Genomic DNA, 7,429 nt, shown 5'->3' on the forward strand with positions numbered 1-7,429 from the left:
GCATTTCCTTTTATGGGCTTAAAGAACTAGAAGGGAAAAACAATATCTGGTTGGGATTTATAGAATCATAGAATCATAGAATTATAGAGTTGAAAGAGACCACAAGGGCCATCGAGTCCAACCCCCTGCCAAGCAGGAAACACCATTAGAGCACTCCTGATGTATGGTTGTCAAGCCTCTGCTTAAAGACCTCCAAACAAGGAGACTCTACCACACTCCTTGGCAGCAAATTCCACTGTCGAACAGCTCTTACTGTCAGGAAGTTCTTCCTAATGTTTAGGTGGAATCTTCTTTCTTGTAGTTTGGATCCATTGCTCCGTGTCCGCTTCTCTGGAGCAGCAGAAAACAACCTTTCTCCCTCCTCTATGTGACATCCTTTTATATATTTGAACATGGCTATCATATCACCCCTTAACCTTCTCTTCTCCAGGCTAAACATGCCCAGCTCCCTTAGCCGTTCCTCATAAGGCATCGTTTCCAGGCTTTTGACCATTTTGGTTGCCCTCCTCTGGACACGTTCCAGTTTGTCAGTGTCCTTCTTGAACTGTGGTGCCCAGAACTGGACACAGTACTCCAGGTGAGGTCTGACCAGAGCAGAATACAGTGGCACTATTACTTCCCTTGATCTAGATGCTATACTCCTATTGATGCAGCCCAGAATTGCATTGGCTTTTTTAGCTACCGCGTCACACTGTTGGCTCATGTCACGTTTGTGGTCAACCAAGACTCCTAGATCCTTTTCACATGTACTGCTCTCAAGCCAGGTGATATTGGAGGATCTGGTTTCAAATTTGGATCATTTTAATAAAACCATAGTTCATGCAGGAGGGAATCTTGCATAGAGGGAATCATTAGTAAGTCATTGCCCACTCTCTCTGTCTTCCCCCATTCCCCTTCTCTATTCCATTTGCAGAAGTTTGTGAAGTTTATAAGTAGCTGACTGCAACTTGTGCAGGTAGAATTTTTCCTGAGGCTCTAGCCACAGTTTGAAACTAACTAGAAGACTATATTGGTTCTAAACCACCACTCCACCCTTTTTTATATCCTGGGAAAACCTATAAGGAATTCATCTGAAACTTTTCTGCTGAGAGACTAGAATGGGTATGCAGGCTTCCTACTGGAAACTGCTCCTCCAGATACCTGACAGCGAGAGGAAGGTGTGCAGCTCTTCAGTCTCCTTCTACATCGTAATATACAGCTCCAGGCTCCTACACTCAAGATCGTATCAGCGTGAATTTTTAAAAAGCCAAGAGCATAGTGTGGGACTGACACATCCTTGTTTGCTCTCCGTTTCATGAGCTCACCATTGTTATGGGAGAGTCAGCCTGGCCAGGGCTATAAAACGGCAAAAGCTTACTCATGAGACAGCTATTCCAGACAAGCACTTCTCAAACATTTTAGGGTCTTATCAGATGCTTCTCTGTTAGATTGGGGTGCAAGCTCTGTTGGTGTAGTGGCAGAAGCCCCCGTCAGCATAGAAAGCTTTGGAAGCTGCATAACTTTCCTTATTGCTCCATAGATCTCTTGGGTGCTACCAGCTCCCGATCCAGGATAGCCCAGCCTGTGTAAGTCATGTTCCACCCAGCCTGATAGGACTCACCAGCCAGCCAGGTTCTTTCGTATGCCTCTCTCATTCCTCTTTTTTGCTATTCCAGCTTGCCAAGAAAACCAGGAAACTTATTGAATCCCTGGTGAACAGATGGGTGGGCCTGAATTAGCTTCAGGCACAGTTGTTTTATGGGTAACCTGCCGCCATAGACTTTGGACTGTCCTCTCATTATCTGTGCTCCCCTCTCTGCTTGTTTCCAGTTGTTACAGAATGGCATCCTGTATATGGACTCACACCTTGCACTTGGCAATATGAGTGCCTTAGTGATGGAATGGATCCCCAAATTTAGCTGAGGTGTCACCTTTGAGACCATACTTAAGGAGATTGCTTGTCTGGATTCCTTACCTTTTTTGCAACTGTGATGATCTATAGCAAAAGTGGGCAACCTATGACCCTCCGGATGTTGGTAGACTACAGCATTCATTATCCCTGACCAGTGGCCATGATGGCTAGGAATGATGGGAGTTGAAGTCCAGCAGCATCTGGAGGGCTACATGTTGCCCATTCCTCATATGAAATAGCTTCTAAAAGTATGATTTTGTACATAAGTGCCCCTACCTTTTGTCACAAATTTCACCTCTGGATTTGTTTAATGCCACCTCCAGGCAACCCCCGGCACTGGAGAGACATTGCTTCATAGTATGTAATCTCCCTCTTAACCTCATGTAAGTACTTGTGTGTGTTGCGTTTTCATCTGGGGATCTGGATGCTACCAAGAATGTGAATCGTGTCCTTGGTTCAGGGAAGAATCATGGCTTCTGTGGGAACTTTGTGGTTAACAGAACAGTGTATATCCTGTTCTACGAACATAAATAACTTTTCGGCTTCTGTGCTTTCCCACAGTCCCACAGTGCTATAGGCTCAGCTAGGCTGAGACAGATTGGCTTACCTAAGGCCTGTCCATTAAGCTTCATGACTTGAGTGGGAATTTGAACCTGGGTCCAAATAATATGTGCTTTCTCCATCAACACAGGTGGTCTTTCCTGGAGTTAGGTTATCCAATCTGAACTAATTTGAAGCAGAACTTTGTCTGATTTTATTTCTATTCTCAGGATGGGAGCTGGTAAACATTTATGCTGAAGCAGTGGATTGGTTGTTGCGTGCTCAGTTATGTGGGCTGCAAATGGCCCTGTGGATGGTGAGGGCCTTCCCGTTTTGCCTGGCTGATGCTCTTCAGCTAATTCATACCATCTTGTTGGGCCTGACATATTCAATGTTCCTTTTACTTTTGATCAAACCTTTCTTTACATGAGGAAGGTACTTTCAGCATCGTTCTGGGACAGGAGTGGGAAACCTTTTCTTTGGGGGATATGCTTGTTGAAATAAAGGCCTTCAGCAAGCCTTTCTGTACAGACATTTTCTGTGGGGTTGGAAAGGAAGATTGAAGGGCCAAGGATGAGAAACATATCCCTTCTCTTGGAAACCAGAACTGTTCAGTGAGCAATGGCCAGCCAGCTCTGCTCTAGGACAATTGCACTTTCTAAATTGGGTATTGAACACTGCTGACATAGTAACTGGTTGCCAAATTGTGTTTAATAACGGCTGGAGGGGGTAGTCATTGGATTAATAATAAACTTGGTAGTGCAGGCAGAACCCTGGAGGCACTTGAATGCCATGGTGATGAGCTTGGCTTTTAAATACTTAAGTGGACAGTTAAAATGCTGAGCCATGGCACTCAAGGATGTCTCTAGTTCCTGATGTTGCTGCAGTTGGAAAGAAGTCCACAGATTCCAGTTCTTCTTTCAATATAACAGAACTATCATCCCCAACATAAGTAGGGTGTTTCATATACAGAGAAACAGGGAATGTTTTGATATTTTTTTTGCCCTGGGATTTTTTAAAAAAGCAGTTTGCCCAAAATTGGATACAATTAAGACTTGAAATTTATATAGTCCTTTCCCAGAATGTTCAAAGTGCTTTGTGTAGATTGCCTCAGTAATCCTTATAGCAACCCAGTATTATATTGCTGATAGGAGGGGCAGGCTTAGGCTGAGAGAACAGTGCATTGCTTAAGGCCATCTATAGCAAGTTCCTACTTGAGATGAAACTGGAACCAAGGACGTCCTACCTCTTAGGGTAACTCTACACATGAAGATGTGCTGCAGGAGACTGCAGTCAGTTTTTGTTTCGTTTTCTTGCTCACAGCAATCCCATAAAGTGAGGGCATTGTACATGCTTTTATATATCTGTCTGGGGATCCTCATTAGCTTAGGTATATCAGAAACATGTGCATGGGTGTTTAAAGATGCATGTGCACAGATGCGGCAAATGAGTAACAAGAAGACACTGGTCTCGCACTGTTACCTGCAGCAGTTGTCATGAGTGGAGTTGCCTTTGGCCATTCCTTTACATCAGCTCTCATTTTGCATAGATATATTATCATCTGCTGCAGAGGTTCTTGTTCGCTTTTTGATACAGGTGCTGAAATAAAGCATTAGTTGTCAAGAGTTAGAAAATGGTGGTGTTTCTCCTCCTGGTGAATTTGCTTTCTAAAACAGGTAATTCTCAGTTCCTTCCGGGTAGTCAGATATTAACTTCATGCGATCTGTGTTTTTTTGTTTCTTCCTCTGTGCTCCATTTTTAACAAATTAATACCTTTAGTGGCAAACTCTAATTAACAAGTTTAATAAGAGAACTTTCTGGGAATGACTGTCAAGGCTTCCATCCCAAATAGTACAACAGAATCTCTTTAATGTCCGAGAAAGTAAGGAAGCTGTATTCAAGGCTTCAATAGTACAGGTCAAGCCCTCTTTACAAACTGTCACACCCCTCCTGCCAGCTTTTAAAAGTGAGACATGGCATGCTCACACACAATGCAACTTCTCCCTACAAGACTGGTGCATGTGGAAGTATGCTCTTCTCTGAGGCGTGTGGGTCTGCTTCCAATAGTGGAAGTGGGACCGATGGGGCAGGGCAAGGAGCCAGTGGGACTGCTTCCCCCTCTCTGGCCCCTAAAGGCAAAGGAGCAGGGCCAAGACCCTCCTTTCTCATCTGACAGCAGCTGCCACCCCAACCCTGAGCTAGTAGAAATTGCAGGGGTCCTGGAACAGAAGAATGTTTGCCCTTGTTCACACAACCATTTCCACCTTAACTGCTCTAGTGTACTTCTCTCAGAGTATATCTCATTATTGGGAAATAAGGGGACTTAAAGATGGCTGTATCCAGCAGAAGCAAGCTAGTTGGAAAACAAATCCAAAGGGAAAGGTTCATGAGGAGATGAGGTGAGTGGGGAAGGGCTGTTGTAGGTACAGAATACTGCCAAAACCTAAAAGTGAAATATTTGAAGTTGACAAGAAAGCAGAAAAGCAGGTTGACAACCTTACCTGTGCAGTGAAAAACATTGTAACTTATTAAAATGCAAAATGAATATTTATTAGGTGTAAAAGAGAATCTCTTCTCACTTGCCCAATTTATGCTGTTTGACTACTTCCATGAGCAAAACAATGAAAGCATATCTACACAGGGAACCAGGGCAACTGCAATTCTGTGAGTGACTTGATAAGGTACTAACAGAATTCTTAGTACCCTCATCCAAATACAGTCCCCAGGATTATCAGAGGAGAGACATGCTTTATATTCAGTGTAAAAAAACTCAAATAGATTTATAGTGTTGATTATACACTATGTAATATTCACTCTTGGGGGCCATTTCTGTGACCAATAATATTGAGTTTGTAACCAATTAATTGCACCTACATCTAGCAGAGGTTAAAAGGTTGATGCACAACAATATTTTTCACTTACTTGTGAGCAGTCCTGACTCCTGATTTGTTTTTGGCCACTAGTGTGCTTCTGTTCCCCTGGTGGAATACAATGTACGAAGTCCATGAAGATAGTCACTGGCAACTTTTTGGTATAACATTTTTCCCCCAAGCAGTTACTATCTCAGGGACTGCTCCTGCTTCTATTAACCAGTTCACATGCTGTGATGCTTCAATTGTCTGTGTGCAAGAAAAAAGGGATGTGTGATCCAGCCTAAAGTGATAGAAGAATAAAGGTATACTTTTAGTTGATTTTCACAGGGAACTCATGAAATGTGATATTTGTGTAGTTATTCCTACATAGTATTCTTTAACTACTTTGATAGCAGGAGAATGTGTGTGCAGCCTTAGCTGTTTCTCCATAGGTTTTATTCTCTGATTTCAAGGTTCTTTCTTATGTATCTTCACTTTCTGTTTGTGGGCTTCTCAGAAGTGTCTGGTTGGCCACCATGGAAAAAAGGGAGACTGAGCAGTTAGATGAACCATTGGTCTGATGCTTCGTATGCTCTTGTTTTGTATTTAATTGATGTTGTTGTGTCTCACCCTTCTTCTAAGGAGCTCTAGGTGATCTACATGCAATCCTTTCAGTTTATCTTCACCAAAATAGGCTGGGTGTGTGACTGGCCTAAGGCATTTGAACCCTGGCCCATGTGTGGTGCCATCTCTCACTCTCATTCTCTTTTGAGTTAAAACAACTGCAATGTTTTGGGTTTTAAATGTGGTAGAAGAACAGGGGTGTTTTATTCAAAGTCTAAAACTGGTATAAGTCATATAGTACAATAAAACTTTAACACAAATGGTGTTTCATTGAATACTAGTTTCTGAAATGGGACTGGGTTCTAAATCAACAGTCAGACGTGGGTATATTGGGAATGATCTGATGTACAGTCTCCATTATCTCAAGATAGTTCTCAAAAGAACATTAAGTCTACAGTTTTACGCACACTTAGTGGGAAGTAGATCTGATTGAATTCTGTGGGGCTTAATTTTAACTAGGCATGCATAGGATTACACTGTGAGCTTATTGCATTGGCCCACCATAGGTTCAAGAGATGAATTTCTCCCATGTCACCTTATCACTGGATTCCACAGCTGGCCTGGAGTGATGTTTGGCTACCTCTAGTGCTTCAGAGGAAGCGTGGGAAGGGAGAATACCTTGGAGGAGAAAAGGGTGTCTTTGTAATTTCTGCCAATAGTTTCCATGTTGTTAACAAATGAATGTTAGAAGATGTTGCAAGCAGCTTGTTATCAGTGTTGACACTGAAGCACTATGACTAAAAATCAGGTGATGGCAGAATTTGCTGTTTTAGCGGATAGTATGTGAAGCTTCCTTGCTTTTTTCTTTTGATTCCTCCCTACCCCACGCACGGCATTGTTATAAGATGCATGTACAACTGCTTAAGTCTGGAATACAGTAATACTTAAGGGCACAACATTTAATGCTGCAAGCAGATATTGTTTCTTACTATCAAAACTGCCAGGCATGTATAAAAAATGGTTAATGCTAATGTTGCAACTTCTAAGGGCTAAACCGGGGTCTGTGGACCACCAGTGGTCTGTGAGCTTTGTTCAGATGGTCCTTAGCGTGTCTGTAAAATACAGTTTTAACCTATGCAGCATCCAGCATAGCATATTATAAGTGCTATAACAGGCAGAGCAATTATTAAGTGATCCACCAAGACCCTCAGTAATTTTCAAGTGAGAGAAAAAGGTAGGGAAACACTGGCCTTAACTAAATGTGATATGGGTGACCCAGAGTTAGAATCTCCATTAAATTTAAATAAAACTGCCACTCTCATTAGATTATGACTCTGGCACTGGGGGCAGGATTTTCCTCTGTATCATGACCCCCCTCACAATACACTATTTGCCCCAGGGAAAACCTTAACAGATGTTGCATGATTTTAAATGGAAAGGGCACAGGATTTACCTTCCATTCCTAGCACTGTAGTCATGATCCCAATTTGCCTGGGTGGATTGCTGCTGTTAATTTAAACAAAGAAACACAGAAGATCATAATCTTGGACCTTCTGTTTTGCATCTAGTTGTTCCCTGAGCT

At 42.5% G+C, this 7,429-nt stretch overlaps 1 protein-coding gene across 15 annotated transcripts in view; it reads left to right on the forward strand.

Annotated features, from left to right (window-relative positions):
* The window catches only part of CUX1 (cut like homeobox 1), a 276,461-nt gene that overhangs the window by 6,485 nt on the left and 262,547 nt on the right, over positions 1-7,429 (forward strand). The window lies entirely within an intron of this gene.

Source organism: Podarcis liolepis (genome assembly GCF_965112155.1).
Source record: "Podarcis liolepis genome assembly, chromosome: 16".
NCBI lineage: Eukaryota > Metazoa > Chordata > Lepidosauria > Squamata > Lacertidae > Podarcis > Podarcis liolepis.